Here is a 15,009-nt window from a genome sequence, read left to right on the forward strand (position 1 = left end):
AAACTGAAGAGAACCAGAAGGACAATTTATACTATACCAACATTTTAAAAACAAACAATATTTTGTTTAAGAAATATTTAAGAACACTGATAGATGCAATGACCAACCAAAAATCTGGAAGACCGATGATGAAGCCTGCTATCTACCTTCCAGGTAATGGATCAAGATTCAGAATAAGATATATAGATATAGATAAAGATAGATATATAACATATGTGTGTATTTGAACATGGGCAGCGTGGGTTTTCTTTTTCTTTTTTTTCAATGAGGGTAGAAGGGAGAAAAGCTTTTTAAATGGAAAATAAAAAACAAAAAAAAAGTCTTAAGATGCTCTTAGAATATGGTTACTTCACATACAAATCTCCTAAGCAGAAATAATCTTATTTCCTTCTCCATAAACACTCTTCTGGGTCAGGCCACAGTGCTCTTCAGCATTACGCCTTAAACATCCCCTCCCTCCACATCACTGATGCTACTTGTGAAAATACTTGCATTTTCTTATCCTTCAGTAACTTAGCTGGCAGTCTATGTTCTAGACTAGACTCTAGTTTTGTGTACTTTCTATTGCCAAAGAAGTAAATAAAAATATTCCTTTTATAGAATCTATCAAAGCATGAATACATAAAGTTCATATTCTTGTCTTTGAGCTCCTCATAACAGGACTTTTGTTTTGAGTCCTTCTCTTTATTATAGAACTGTTTACATGAAAAGCACTCTGCAAATATTAATTAACAGTAAATTTCTGGTAAAGCTTTTATTGTCAATTCACTAAAAAATGAGCATTTCAACCATCTGAGGTTTTTATATTTACTAAATACAAACAACACATAAAACCCTATAAAAACCCAACCAGTATGCATAGCCATATAATTAGCATAATTTCAAACCACTCTATACAACTGCCACTTTGTAGTTAGTGGATGTAACTGAGAAATCTGAAACAAAAGACCAGAAGCTTGAGGTCTTTTCTAACTGACTCATTATGTAATAAAGGGTCCAGGTAATTCTCAAACTCGGCTTCTTCTCAAAGCCTTACCTAGTTAATCCCACCAGACTACGGTCACTCTTACTCTGTACCCTTTCCATACCTATGTGCAATCTGTACTTCATTTAATTGAGTTCACTTCAATAAATACCATTAACGTAAGATATTTTAAAATTTACAGTCTGGCGACTACATGGAAATAACTATAGTTAAATGCATTTATAACTGGCTATTTCATCAGTGTAGGGATGCCTTTTATTGACCCTTCCACAACTCAAAAGCCTTTGCTGTGAAGTACTGTAACCAAAGGAAAGTGCCATCTGGTGGTGAAGGTGGTAAAAAGCCTTTCTGCACTTAGCCAGCCTGATGCGAGCTACAGAAACCGTCTAGTGCTGCAATAATATCTCTGAAGTCATTTCTCAAGGTCTTATGCTTTTTGGCATAATCATCAAGAATTCCATGCTATGATGTGGCATCAAGGTAGAACTTTGGTGGAGAATAAACATCTTTTAATGCAATTACTCCATGAGAAGTACCAAAAAAAAAAAGTTGGCATTTATAAACACCAACTCCTGTACATATTTCATTTGATTAAACACAAAATGTTATATGAGGTCTAAAGGGGGAAGGGAGAGAAAGATGTTTATCGACAAGTGGGCTCACTGAAAATTTCCTGGAGAAGGTAGCACCTGAGTTAGGCTTTAGAGGATAGAGTTTTACTAGAGAAATTCCAGGCAGAGGGAACAGATAGAGCAAAATGTGGGGTGTATAAGGGGATGTCAAAAATTTCAGATTATCTGGTGCTTGGCACACAGGGAGGGAGGGATGACAGTATGAGATAAGGCTAGAAAAGCAGAGTGGCACCAGATCACAGACGATCATGAAGGACAGTCAAAGGAGTATGAGGTTACTTGGCAATTGGCAGGCATTGAGAGGTTCTGACAAAGTAGCAAACCCAGATATCCATAAGGAAGAAAAGTTTGACAGTAGGGAGGAGAAAATAGAATTAGGAAAATCTATTAAGAGCAGTACAAGCTGCTAGTAACGAAAGGCTACATAATGGTAGTAGCATTTAAAATGTAAGGAGGGTTGGATGATAGAGACCTGGCAAAGACAGAACTGACAATATTTGATAAACGATCTGCTGTAAGTAAGGCAGAAGGAAGTATCAAAGATAATCCCGCCAGGCTCAACCACCGAGTCAAATGATAGACTCAGAAGGGGAATTTTGGAGAAAAACAATCAGCACAGTGTTAGACACAGTTAGTCTAAGGTGCTAGCAGAAGATCGATGAATAGATATCTTATAGGTAGTTGGAAAGGAATTCTGAAAGGTGAGCCACCTATCTCCTGACTGAGCCCTGACACTCCTTGTGCCATAATGCCCACTGCTTATGCTTGCAATAAGGTGGAGTTCCTGAGATCTCACAAGACAGAGCAGTAACACCTGCCAAAAGGGACTCTGAATTTAATAATCATCTACCCTTTCTTAATGGACATGACCCCCCCCCATTCAATGACACTCTGACTGAACTCATTCCCTGATGCTTAACATAAACCCACCCCTTTTTTTTACTCTCCTGATTCCAGTGATACTGAATCTCTGGTGAAGAGCAAACTCTCCTCTTTGGATCCCAGATTTCTAGCTCCTTTCCTACAAAACATTTTAATTCTACCCTCTGGATCTGTCTGCTCCTTTCACTGTTCCCTCTGCAATTCCTGCTCTATAATTAATAAATTTCTCATCTTAACCCTAGAGGGATAAGGCAGGTCAAACGATACCCAAAAAAATTATAGTTTTACTTTGAAATAAAATTTTCATCCTACTATCTCCAATTTTCTTGTCTAATGAATATTAAAAAAACCAAAAAAACAAAAAAGCAACATATTGGGTTAATTAAAGCAGCTTGGTCCTTTGAGGCATTCTTAAATTCTGGTCCTTTTAGAGTTAAACCTCTTCCTGTCTCATGTTTCATCTTCTAGCACTCATTGAGATCTGGCTTCCCCCTGACAATACTGCATCCCTAGCCATTCTAGCTACACTTTTTCTTATATCCCTTGACGCACTGGTCACAATCAGATAGACTATTCCTTGCTCTCCAATGCCAATTTGAACCTGGCCTTTACTATCATTACCATATAAGTTATTAAAGCTTAAAGGGGCACTAAAACTTTTGGCATACCCTATTCAGGGGTGGGGAACCTGTGACCTCAAGGCCACATGTGGTCCTCTACGTCCTCAAATGTGGCCCTTTGACTGAATCCAAACTTCACAGAACAAATTCCCTTAATAAAAGAAGTTGTTCTGTAAAACTTGGACTCAGTGAAAAAGCCATACCTAAGAACCTAGAAGGCCACATGTGGCCTCAAGGTCACAGGTTCCCCACCCCTGCCCTATGTTAATGTTTTCCCAAATACTATAAATTGCCCTCAATCTAATGAATTGGCCCCCACATGAGCCCAACACCTACCTCCCTTCAGCTGTACACAGAGTTGGTCATACCCTTGCTCTAGTCAACATCCACAAGTGTTCCCCTTCCATGAACCAAAATTCCTTTATTCAACCAGAATGTCTTATCATTGCACCTCTCCCTTTGCCTTACTATTCTCCTAAATCTATTCTTTGTTGTCACCTTCAATTCCAATCCCTGAACTCCTTTCCCAAGGTATAATCTCCTCTCTTCCAAATCTGGACACCATGGTGAACCAGTTCAGCTCAATATTGTCCTATTTTCTCAAGTCCCTAAGTCTCCACATCTTAATGATGGGGTTATGGGACCTGGACCCCTAAAAGGAAAAGACCATGTCTTTGAAAGCAACCCAGCCCCTGAACTTTCGCCATACATTTCAGCAACCCAGTCTCTGGTGTTTTGCCTGAGGCATCAGGCCCATCCCAGTCTTCCTAGATACTCAATAATCCTTTTAACTGCCCTTTCACTGTGGCTCTCTAACCACTTAACTGCTTTCATTGTCTGTACCAGCACCTGACCCACCCCAGGCCATTCACCACATCTTAATCCCATCCAGATCTTCTCAAGTCTTTTCTTGTATTTAAGCAGCAACCTTACCCCCATTAAATTGTGTAGATTCCATGAGAATCTCACCTACTCCTACTGGCATCACAATACCGCATATTTAGTAGGAATCTTGCCCTCTTACAATAAAAATTCAATATTCTGACTGAAAAAAGGCTTGAGTGGTTGAATTCTTTCAAGACAGACCCCCTGGACTCTTGCATTTTGGACCCCAAATTGCAATACTATCACTGATCTTGCCCTGCAAAGATTACTCTGCAAAGATTGCCTTAGATTTCTCCCACCATTTGCTGCCTTCACTTCCATTCTTATGCTGCTGAAAGAAACTGGAGAAAATAATGAAACCAAACTGAGTGGGTTCACTACAAATTTATGCTAAAAAAAAAAAACAAATCTCAAGTGGTCCCTCACTGTGGCTAGGCAATCCTTTCACACCTCCTTAATTAACTCACTCTCCCATTCACCACAGAAGCTTTCCCAAACCTTTTCCTCCCTCCTCAAACCTCCAATTGTTTCCTTTCCCTACCCTCCCCTCTTTCAGCTGAGAACCTTTCCTCCTATTTTATTGAAAAAACTGAGGCCATTTTGCTGAGAGCTCTTCTCACTTCACCATGATGCCTTCTGTCACTATCTCCTCCTTCACCTTTCTCACAAGGAGATGGCTCTTTTCTTTGCCAAGGCAAATTCCTCTACATTCACAATTGATTCCATTCTATCCCATCTTCTCCATAAGATTTGTCCCCTGTATCATCCATCCCCCATTTTCTCACTTATCTTCAATCTTTCCTTGTCTACTCACTACTTCCCTACTGCCTACAAAACGTGTCTCCTCCATCTTCAAAAAACTTTCACTTGATCCATCCATCTCCACTAGCTATCATTCCCTATCTCTCCTCCCTTTTGTGACTGAGCTCCTCGAGAAGGCCATCTTCAATAGGTGCCTCAACCTCCATTTCCTTTCTTAATTCTCTAGAGTGTGGCTTCCAAACTCATTATTCATATGAAACAAAGTTACCAATGACCTCTCAATTTCTAAAGCTAAAGGTATGTTTTCCCCTTCTACACCCTTCTCGACCTCTCTGCAGCTTCTGAAACACTGTCAATTACTGTCTTCTCCTTAATGTTCTTTTCTCTCTAGGTTTCCACCTAACTACTCTATCTTGATTCTCTTCCTACCTATCTGACCACTCCCTCTCAGTCTCTTCTAGATCTTAGTACAAGTCAGGCCTGCCAATCATGGATGTCCCACAGGGCTCTGTCTTAGGTCTGCTTCTTTTATTCTTCTGTATCACAGGTGAGTAAACTACTGCCCACAGACCAAATCCAGCCTACCTGTTTTTCTAGGCCAGTGAGCTAAGAATGATTTTTAAATTTTTATTGTGTTTTATTTAAGTTTTATTGTATTTTAAAATGTAAAAAACCATTCTTAGCTTGCAGGCATACAAAAATAAGGTGTATTGGCCCTGTCCTTACTTTGCTGAGCCTACTTTATACTATTTCACTTGGTAATCTCATAAACTCCCATAGATTCAAAGATCAGCTCCATGTTAATGATACTCGGTTCTACATATCCAGCCCTAATCTCTCTCTTGATCTCTAGACTTGCATCTCTGCCTGCTGGACATCTCAAACTGGATGGCCTATGGACATCTTAACCTCAGCATATCCAAAACTGAATTATCTTCCCTCCCCAAACCCTCCCTGTGGGCACAACCACTCTCCCAGTCACCCAGGCTTCAATCTCACTCGCTTTCACCACCCCCATATCCAATCTGCTGCCAAGGTCTAATAATTTGACCTTCTGAACATCACTCATATATGTCCCTTTCTCTCCTCTGGCACTGCCATCACCTTGGTGCAGGTCATCATCACCTTATGCCTGGACTATTGTAATAGCCTGCTAGTTGGTCCTCTCAAGACTCTCCTCACTTCAGTCCATTTTCCACTCAGCCATCAAAATGGTCTTCCTAAAACAGAGGTCTGACTGTTTCATTGCACCTATTCAGTAAAGTCTGGGGCCTTCTCTAGTCATCCTGATTTATATCTTGCCACTGGACCCAGATGGCTCTGGAGGAGAAAGTGAGGCTGGTGACTTCACAGCCCTCCCTCACTTAAATCCAATTCACTTGCAAATCATAGTATCACCTTCCTGATGTCCTGGTCCTCTTTGACAAGGACTGACAAACAACAATCTGTGAATAGTACCCTGCCTCACTGGGGAACCAATCGGCCAGTTCTAGTGGAGCAACACAGCTCCTCCCTTCATTCTTCTTCTTCTCCTCTCCTTCTTCTCCCCCTGGGCACATAGGGAATCACACCCTTACCAGTGGGTGCTCTGCCCCAAGGAATGTAAATTTTGGGCGCTAAAACCTCCAAAGATATCTTGGGGTTTGGGGGCTAGATTTCTTTCTTAAGGATTATGCCTTAAAGTTAAACCCAATTCACTCTGGCTGTCATTGATTGGCCAACAATAGGTCCCTGCCCAAGCCACACTTAGTGGTCATAGTTTGGGCCCAGATTGGCTCACAGTAAATGTGAATAGCAATTGTTTTTGTTTTGGCCAGAAACCCAGAGGGCAAGAGGCCATTCTTTATCCAGATTTTTTTTGTTTTACCTTGTAAAAGTTCTTTATCCCAGCTTCTTACCTAGCCTTAATCACTGAATGGGTGTTGCCTCAGTCAAACTGAGACCAGGGAAAGACCTTAGCTTAAAAGGGCCAAGGTTTCCCACCCCGCTGGGGCCATTTCCCATAGTCCTGTTTTATCTCTTGCCACTGGACCCAGATAGCTCCGGAGGAGAAAGTGAGGCTAGTGACTGTGCACAGCCCTCCCTCACTTAAATCCAATTCACTTGCAAGTCATGGCATCACTTTCCTGATGCTTTGGTCCTCTTTGAGAACAAAGGACAAGCAATGTTCAATAACGTTTAATGGCTCCCTATCACCTCCAGAATCAAATACAAAACCTTGTTTGGCATTCAAAGCCCTTCACAAATTCATTCCCTCCTACTACCTTTCCAGTCATCTTCCCCTACCCTCTACCACAAAGGCTATGTAATTCAAGGATAGGGATTCAAGGATTCAAGCCTCTTTGCTATAGTTCAAAAGATATTCCCATCTCCTGTCTCCAGGCATTTTCATTGACTCTCATGTGCATGAAATTCTCTCCCTCCTTCTAATTTTCCTGGCTTCCTTCAAGTCTCAGCTGAAATCTCACCTTCTATGCGAAGCCTTTCTTGATTTCCCCTTCCTTCTAGTGATTATCTCCAATTTATCTTGTATCTATTTTGTTTGTACAGAGTAGTCTTCATGCTGTCTTTTGGCCTTTCTTTGTATACCCAGTGGCTTAGGCACAGTGTTTCGAACATAGTAGGTGCTTCCCCTAGCCTAGGCAAACCCCGCCCCTACATGCATAATTGAAGCCATTCCCGAAGAGCTCCCTCTTCTTTTTCATCTCATACCCCACGTACATTATCCTCAGTATCTTTCTGTATACAGTCTGTAATGAAGGTGTAGCCCTTCTTGCCAAGGATAACCCCTCTATATGGGACAGAGATTCCTTCCCTTTCTATCTTCTCAATAGACTGTCCTCACTCTCATCTTCCCTTTCTCTCTAATCTTCCATCTCTTCCTATGTTCTAGCTTCCTTCCCTCTGCCTACAAATACACCCATGTCTCTCCGATCCTTTAAAAAAACCTCATTAGATCCTGCCATCCTATCATATTACATCTTCCCTTCCTTTCTCTGCTAAACTCCTAGAAAAAAACCACTTATACATCTTTCTTCAACTTCCTCTTTTCACTGCCTTCTACCTCCAACCTGGTTTCTGACCTTATTTTTCTAATGAAACTACTGTCTCCAAAGTTATCAATGATTCCATATACAATGGCAATTTTCTCAATCCTCATCCTTGTTGACCTACTGTAGCATTTGACATACTAACCATCTTCTCCACCTGAATATTCTTCCCTCTCTGGGATTTTGTTATACTGTTTTCTTGTTTCTCTTCCTACCTTCCTGACTGCTCCATCTCAGCCTCCTGTGATATATCTTCATTCACATTAGTTATCCACTAACCAGGTATCTCCAAGTCTCAGTCTCAGGCCCTTTTCTCTCTCTATTATCTCATCTGACAACCTCATCAGCTTCCATCAGTTCAATTATCATCTCCATAGGAATGCTTCCCAGATCCTTACTTCCATCTCCTTGTCTCTCCCCTGAGCTTCAGCCTGGCAATGCCAATTGCCTACTAGATATTTCAAATTAGAGGTCCTGGGAATATCTATTCTGTATGCATCTTATATGCAGCTAATTTATATATATGTTGTCTCTCCCTCTTTAGAATGTAAGCTCCTTGAAGACAAGGATCCCTTTTGCCAACCTTTACATCTCCAGTGCTTGGCACAGTACCTGGCCAGCAGTAAGCACGGCAAACACTTGTCGATTGACTGAGAATCACCTACATGGAAATGATTACTAAAGCTGTAAGAAAGAACGCGATTGCTCAGGGAGAGAGTACAGAGAAAGAAGAAAAGAAAGCCAAGGCTTGGGCAATACCTTCTTTAATTGGCTAAGACAAAGAAGAGAAGCAAGAGGAGTGGTTAAAGCTGGACACTGTGGTACCTTTGATGCCTTGCTGTCAAAAGGTCAGAAGGTTAATAATAACAAAATAATTATTATTATTCATATTTCATATGGAACTTTAAGACTTACAAAGCATTTTCCTCATAACAACTCTGCAAAATTGGAAGTATAAATATTATTCCCACTTTGCAGAGCTTAAGGCTTATAGTTCACAACTATCAAGAATAGGGGAATAAGGGATAGTCTCCACTCAAGACAAACTTAGCCAAGGAAGGCAAATGTGTGGGCTCCAACAATCTCACAAAGCATTGTCAGGCTTCCAAAGATATCCAGGATAGAAGTCACCTATACAAGGACCCATGCTATTATGTGCAATTTTCTTCCCCTTTGGGGGAAACAATAAGCTCCATATTTGCCCAGTGTTTGATTCTTTAAAAAAAAAAAAGTGTAAATTTGAAAGTATGCTTTTGCACTATGCTGCAAACAAGGAATATGAAAAAGAAAGAAAAGCTTGATTTTTCACCTAAAAAAAAAAAGATTAAAGCTCAACAAGGTTAAATGCCTTCAGAGGGTCACCAAATCTCTGCCTACTACGTGCCTGACGTTTTGCTAAGTACTGGGAATAAAAAGCAGTCCCAGAGGTCACCTAGTAAAATCCACACCTGAGTGCCTTTGAAGACCTTCAGCAATGCAATCTCCCACAGCAGCCCATTCTAATTTTGGATAGTTTGAATTGCTAGAGAGCTTCTTCCTTACATTAAGCCTAAAGCTACAAATCTGCAAAGTCTACTTACTAATTGATCCTGTTTCTACATCTAGAAATGAACAAAACAAGCGTCATTCCTTTCCTACACGAGAGCCCTTCAAATACTTGCATACATCTATTATATCTCCTTTAAGTCTTCTCTTCTTCCCTAGTCCTGTCAACTAATCGTCACATGGAACAATTTCCAGGCTCCTCACCTGGAAACATTCCTCTTTGTCAATGTCCTTCCTAAAATGTGGTAACCAAAATCAAACACGATAAACTAGGGCAGATGGGATAATGGAAAATTATCTCCCTGATTCTGGACACTACGCCTGGCTCCCATCCCACAATGTCAAATCATACTGAACACACCTCCCACTGAAACTCTGAGATCTTTTTTTCACCAGAACTTCTGTCTAGGCTTTCCCCCACTCTCAAGGACTCTGCCAGGGGTTAGAAGGGATACAAGAAAAGCAAGTAAAGTAACTGCTCTTAAGGAGCTTGAAATGTAGTAGAAAAGATGAAATGTATAAATAACTGAAATACAAAGTAATAATTACTGTAATATTAACTTATAAATATTATATTTATAAATTACAAATAAAAGATAATTATATAAAAGAGTGATATAAATATAAGAAAAATTAGCAATAAAAGAGAATATAATCAGAAAATAATAAAGTTTGCAGTTCACTTGAGACAAAAATTGATTTTAGTGAGGGAGACCGGGAGGGCAAATGTGGTAAGCTTCATGGAGGAGGCAGCATTTGAGCTGGGCCTTCAAGGATGGTCACCCACAGGCACACCCTTAATAAGTGGCAGGATCCAGCTGTTTTGATCCAAATACAATGTTTTTCATGCACTACTACACTGCCTTTCCAATAGTGTTGACAAAGTCAAATGATGAAGAGAAGTCAAGGATGCTGAGGACTGAAAAAAATGGCACTGAATTTGATGTTAAGGAAATTAATGGACAATGTTCATTTACTAAGTGTCTATTGTGTGCCAAACACCATACACACACATATACACACATCTATAACATAGTTCATAAATAGATATGTGTGTACATATATGCATATATACACATGAACATATATAAAGTAGTTAAATATAAGGCAGTTTAGAAAAGAAGGCACTAGCATTTGGGGGAATAGAGAAAACTTTCTTAAGGAAGATGGTGTCTGAACTGGAACTTAACAGGAACAGAGGGGCTCTGTGCGGGCAGAGTCAATTAACTAACATTTAAGTGCCTACTAAGTGCCTTATGCTAAGTGCTGGGGATACACAGAAGGCAAAGAAAGGACATAAGGAAGAAGTACATTCCAGGCATGGGGGCCAGCCAGTGCAAAGGCAGGACAGGAGAGACATGACCTGAATGAGTAACAGCAAGAAGGCCAGACTGGCTGGATCACATAGGGCAAGAGGGAGAATAATGTAAAATATGGCAGGAAAGGTAAAGTGGGGTTAGGCCATATACGGCTTTAAAAGCTTAACAAGAGAGTTTATATTTCATCCCAAAAGGAGTAGGAAATTACTAGAATTAGTTGAGTAGAGAAGTCAAATCTGTACTTAATAATAACACTAGCATTTATGTAATATCTTAAGGTCTGCAAAGCACTCTACCAATGTATCTCATTTTATCCTCACAACAACCCTGAGAGAAAAGTGCTATTATCATTATTATTATTCCCATTTTAAATCTGGGGATGCTGAAGCAAAGGGAGGTTAAATGACTTGCTCAGACTCATAAAGCAAATATGTATACTAGCCTAGCATTCTATTCTCTACCAGCGCTTCTTAAACTGTGGGGCTAGACCCCATATGGGGTCGCAAAAAATTTGGCAAAAGTAAAAGGTTTCTGAATGAGCAGCAACCACAAATTAATTCAAAATCAAATGTGTAGCACTTGCCCATGCTGCACTGCACAACTGCACTGCAGCCTAGGTTTCGGAACACAAAGCATGTGCACTTTGTACTGTGCATGCCCTCAGGCCATGCAACGCAGCTGCCAAACATGAATAGGGGTCCAAAATGGAAAATGTGTAAGAAGCTCTGCCCTACAGATCACCTAGCTGCCTTAAGGAAGGATGAGAGAACTGAAGTGGGGAGACAGATCAGAAGACTGCTGCAATAATCAATGACTTGTGACAGCCACTTCAGGAAAGTAATAAAGCCAGATTACAAAAGATTAAGGAAAAGGATGGGTGGTGAGGAAGTTCAGGCACTTTGCATAAACAATTATGTTTGTAAGGTGGATTTTGTTATTCTTTTTTAGGTAACAGTTGCCAAGATCCATGGCCATAAACAATTTCTACTGCAATTGCATAGTGAGATACCACGATGACATAATGTAAACATTTGTGCTTATGTTGTAAACGCATGCTGTGCTATGCTAAGTCATTATGAGATTGTTAAAATTAATGTAAACTTACAGCTGACTGTTGCCAAGATGCCTTCTTTGTGTGTTCCTCTAGATAAGTCAAGCGAGCACTGGTCAGTAAGTGGGGATTGCACAAGCTGGACTGCTGTGTGTGTCTCAACTGCCCCCCTCCCCCCAACTGAGGCTTAGGGGAATGCTGTAGGAGTTGGAGCTCCTACTCTGTATACTCTCACCAGCCTCTGTGAAAAAAGTAATTGGGGATGCTGTGGGAGTTGCTGCTCCCACTATCAGTGGACCCTTGGAGAAGAATAAAGTAATTAAATAACCCCTCGTTATGTCTCTGGTGCCGTCCTTCTGGCCGCCCGGATCAAGACTGACCTTGCTAGGGGCCGAAGCCCAAAAGCTCCAGTGGCTCCTGAGTTACAACCTATTTCAAGAACTATAGCTATGAAGAGGAGGAAGGATACCCATGATAGCTGGATGAGATTTTTAAAAGGTCAAGGAAAGGCTTTTGTTTTTTTAAAATTGGAATGCCCTCAGCACACAGGGCCTGGAATCAGGAAGACCTGAGTTCACATGTGACTTCAGACCCTTACTATCTATGTAACCCTGGACATACCACTTAATATCTGTTTGCCTCGATTTCCTCATTTGTAAAATGGGGATAATGACAGAACTTATCTCCCAGGGTTTTGGTGAGGATCAAATGAGATAATATTGGCCGATAGTAAGCACTAGGCAAATGTTTGCTATCATTATTATATTTGTAGGCAGAGAGGAAAAAGCCAAAGAATGTTGGAAAATGAGTGCAAGGGGATGGTTACATTGCCCTGGAAAAAGCAGAAGCAGCTGTGATTTCGGAGACATTGTGAGTAAACGACGCGACATGAGGTCGTGAAGAGTTGAGTTTGAATCCTGCCTCAGACCCTTCTCGACTATGTGCACCTGAAAGTCATTAAGTCTCTATTCCTCAGTTTTCTCATCTGTAAAATGGGACAGCACCTATCTCACTGGATTGTTGAGAGAATCAGGTAAGTTAGCACATATAAAGCACTTTGAAAACCTTAAAGTACAATATAAATGCCAGCTATTATTGTTATTATTAATCATCAAAGGTACAGCTACAAGAATCAGCATTAACAAGAAGGAAGTCTATCTTCTCTGAGCCAGGAGAGAAAGAACTGAGAATGAGCAACGATGCTAAAAGACTGACACACAGAGAAAGGGGGCATTATGGGAGTTCCCGTAGAATGGCTTCAATCTTCTCAACTAAACAGAATATTAAGCCACCTGTGCTTATTTATATGTTAGCTTTATAAACATTCCTCATCCCTCCCCCATACGCGTCTATGGCACATTGGAGGAAACAATGTCTTTATCACCCTTGTATCCCAGCACCTACTATCATGTGTAGCTGGTTGTATAATCTACCCAACTAGACTTGTGATTTTCTACAGGTGGGCCCACTTTTTTCTGCTTTTTTTCCACGTGCTGAAAGCATCCCAGTGTAGTGACCTCTGCATAAAGAAGATGGTTAACAAGCTCAGACTAAATTCTTTAAGAAAACTGAAGGTACTCACACAAATAAATTCCTGAAACAATTTCTCCATCTCCTCCCATCTTGTTACCATTTGCCTGCTAGAAGCAAGGATTATTCTGTTCCATATTTCTGCTCTAGGGTCGCAACTATTTTAATCTCTTTGCCCAAGTGTCTACTCTAGTTTATAAGGGTAACAAGTGCCTTAAGAATATAGAGACTTTGATAGAAGTCTAAGTTTTGGTTTTTTTTAAATTCTGAAAATTCTCAAAAAAAAATCTTTCCCTGGTAGAAGTTAAAATCTACATTTTGCTATATTCAGGGTGTGGGGAGGAATATTTATTGGAAGCAAAGTTTCTAAGTATATTTATTTAAGTGGCTGGCAAGCTGGCATAATTGGCATTATTACCCACAATGATTTCACATGGATATTTACAAAGCCACTAGAAATTATAAAGCCAAATACAGGCATGTTCATATTGAGAGATATACTTCTTTCACTTAGGTAACTGGAAACTCATATGTACAATGGGCACAAATTTTATAAATTAATAAAAGGAAAAAATAAGGAGAGAAGAGAAATCAAATCAAATAAATATAAAAGGAGCATCCAATAAAGAAGAGCTGAAGTCATGCGTATTCTATCCTGATAAAGCACCCTCTACTGTTGTGTGCACGCTTCATCTTATTGCTCATTTGTACATTTCTTTCCGACTCAAGTTTTTCAATTTATTCTGATACTACTGTTTGATCTGGAATGAATTAATGAATTAATCACAGTGGTATCATTACAATTAACCAAAGATAGAAGGGAGCCCGAAGTTCATATGATCCAACTCCTTCATTCTGCAAAAAGAAAATGGAGGTTCAGGCAAGTGAAATGATTTCCCCAAGGACATAGAACTAGAGATTCAAAGTTGGGAATCAAACTGAAATCACCCCTTTCTGATCCTTCAGCCAGCCAATGATGACTACCTTACCTATTAGTCAGTCAGTCAATAAGCATTTATGAAACACTTACCATGTATTGGGCACTGTGCAAATGCTGGGAACACAGTCTCTGCCCTCAAGGAGCTTACATTCTAACGGGAACAAGCTGAAAAGGGGGAGAGGGATGTGCCAAGATCTCTAGCCACAGCAGAGAAGTCTAGAGTGCAGCTTGGTGAGAAAGGACGACCTGACTGGCCTGGGTGTCCTCATCAAACAGGCCTTCTGAGAGGAGCATCCAATCAGAAAGAGGGGCCACAGCAGACAGTATGTCTAAATGTGTGAATTCCAGGGCTAGAGTGAGGCTGCTAGGATGAAGAGGTTTCTGGGGCATGGTAGGAAGTACAGTTGGGAATGAATTATTCCATCTATACTATAATTTCATCAAGTTGATTGAGAAACTTCATACCTTCTAAAGGAGACGAAATATTTCTTTATATTAGCCCATCAAAGTCTGAAAGGGATGCACCCTTTAAAAGATGTGAATGGGTTACTCCCAGTTTCCGAGACTTCACAATATGGCTACTTTCAGTGGGTCACTAAGGGTGTGAGTTGCTTAAGGTTCAAAGCTATGAATACAACCACTGAGAGTGAAAGGGTTAAAGCCTTAACACCTCACAGTTACCTGTCTGTTGTAATTTTATCAAGCGGAGTGGGAAAACTCAATTGATCCCCTGATAAAACCACCTCGGGCCCCAACCTACACACTTGCAATACTCTTTATGTTAACTGCTTTCTTCTTAGCTACCTAT

General features: G+C 40.4%; 1 protein-coding gene across 2 annotated transcripts in view; it reads right to left on the bottom strand.

Annotated features, from left to right (window-relative positions):
* The window catches only part of COX16 (cytochrome c oxidase assembly factor COX16), a 123,564-nt gene that overhangs the window by 92,586 nt on the left and 15,969 nt on the right, over nucleotides 1–15,009 (bottom strand). The window lies entirely within an intron of this gene.

This window comes from Phascolarctos cinereus, unplaced genomic scaffold (assembly GCF_003287225.1).
Source record: "Phascolarctos cinereus isolate Bilbo 61053 unplaced genomic scaffold, phaCin_HiC Scaffold_3;HRSCAF=262, whole genome shotgun sequence".
In the NCBI taxonomy this organism is placed as follows: Eukaryota; Metazoa; Chordata; class Mammalia; order Diprotodontia; family Phascolarctidae; genus Phascolarctos; species Phascolarctos cinereus.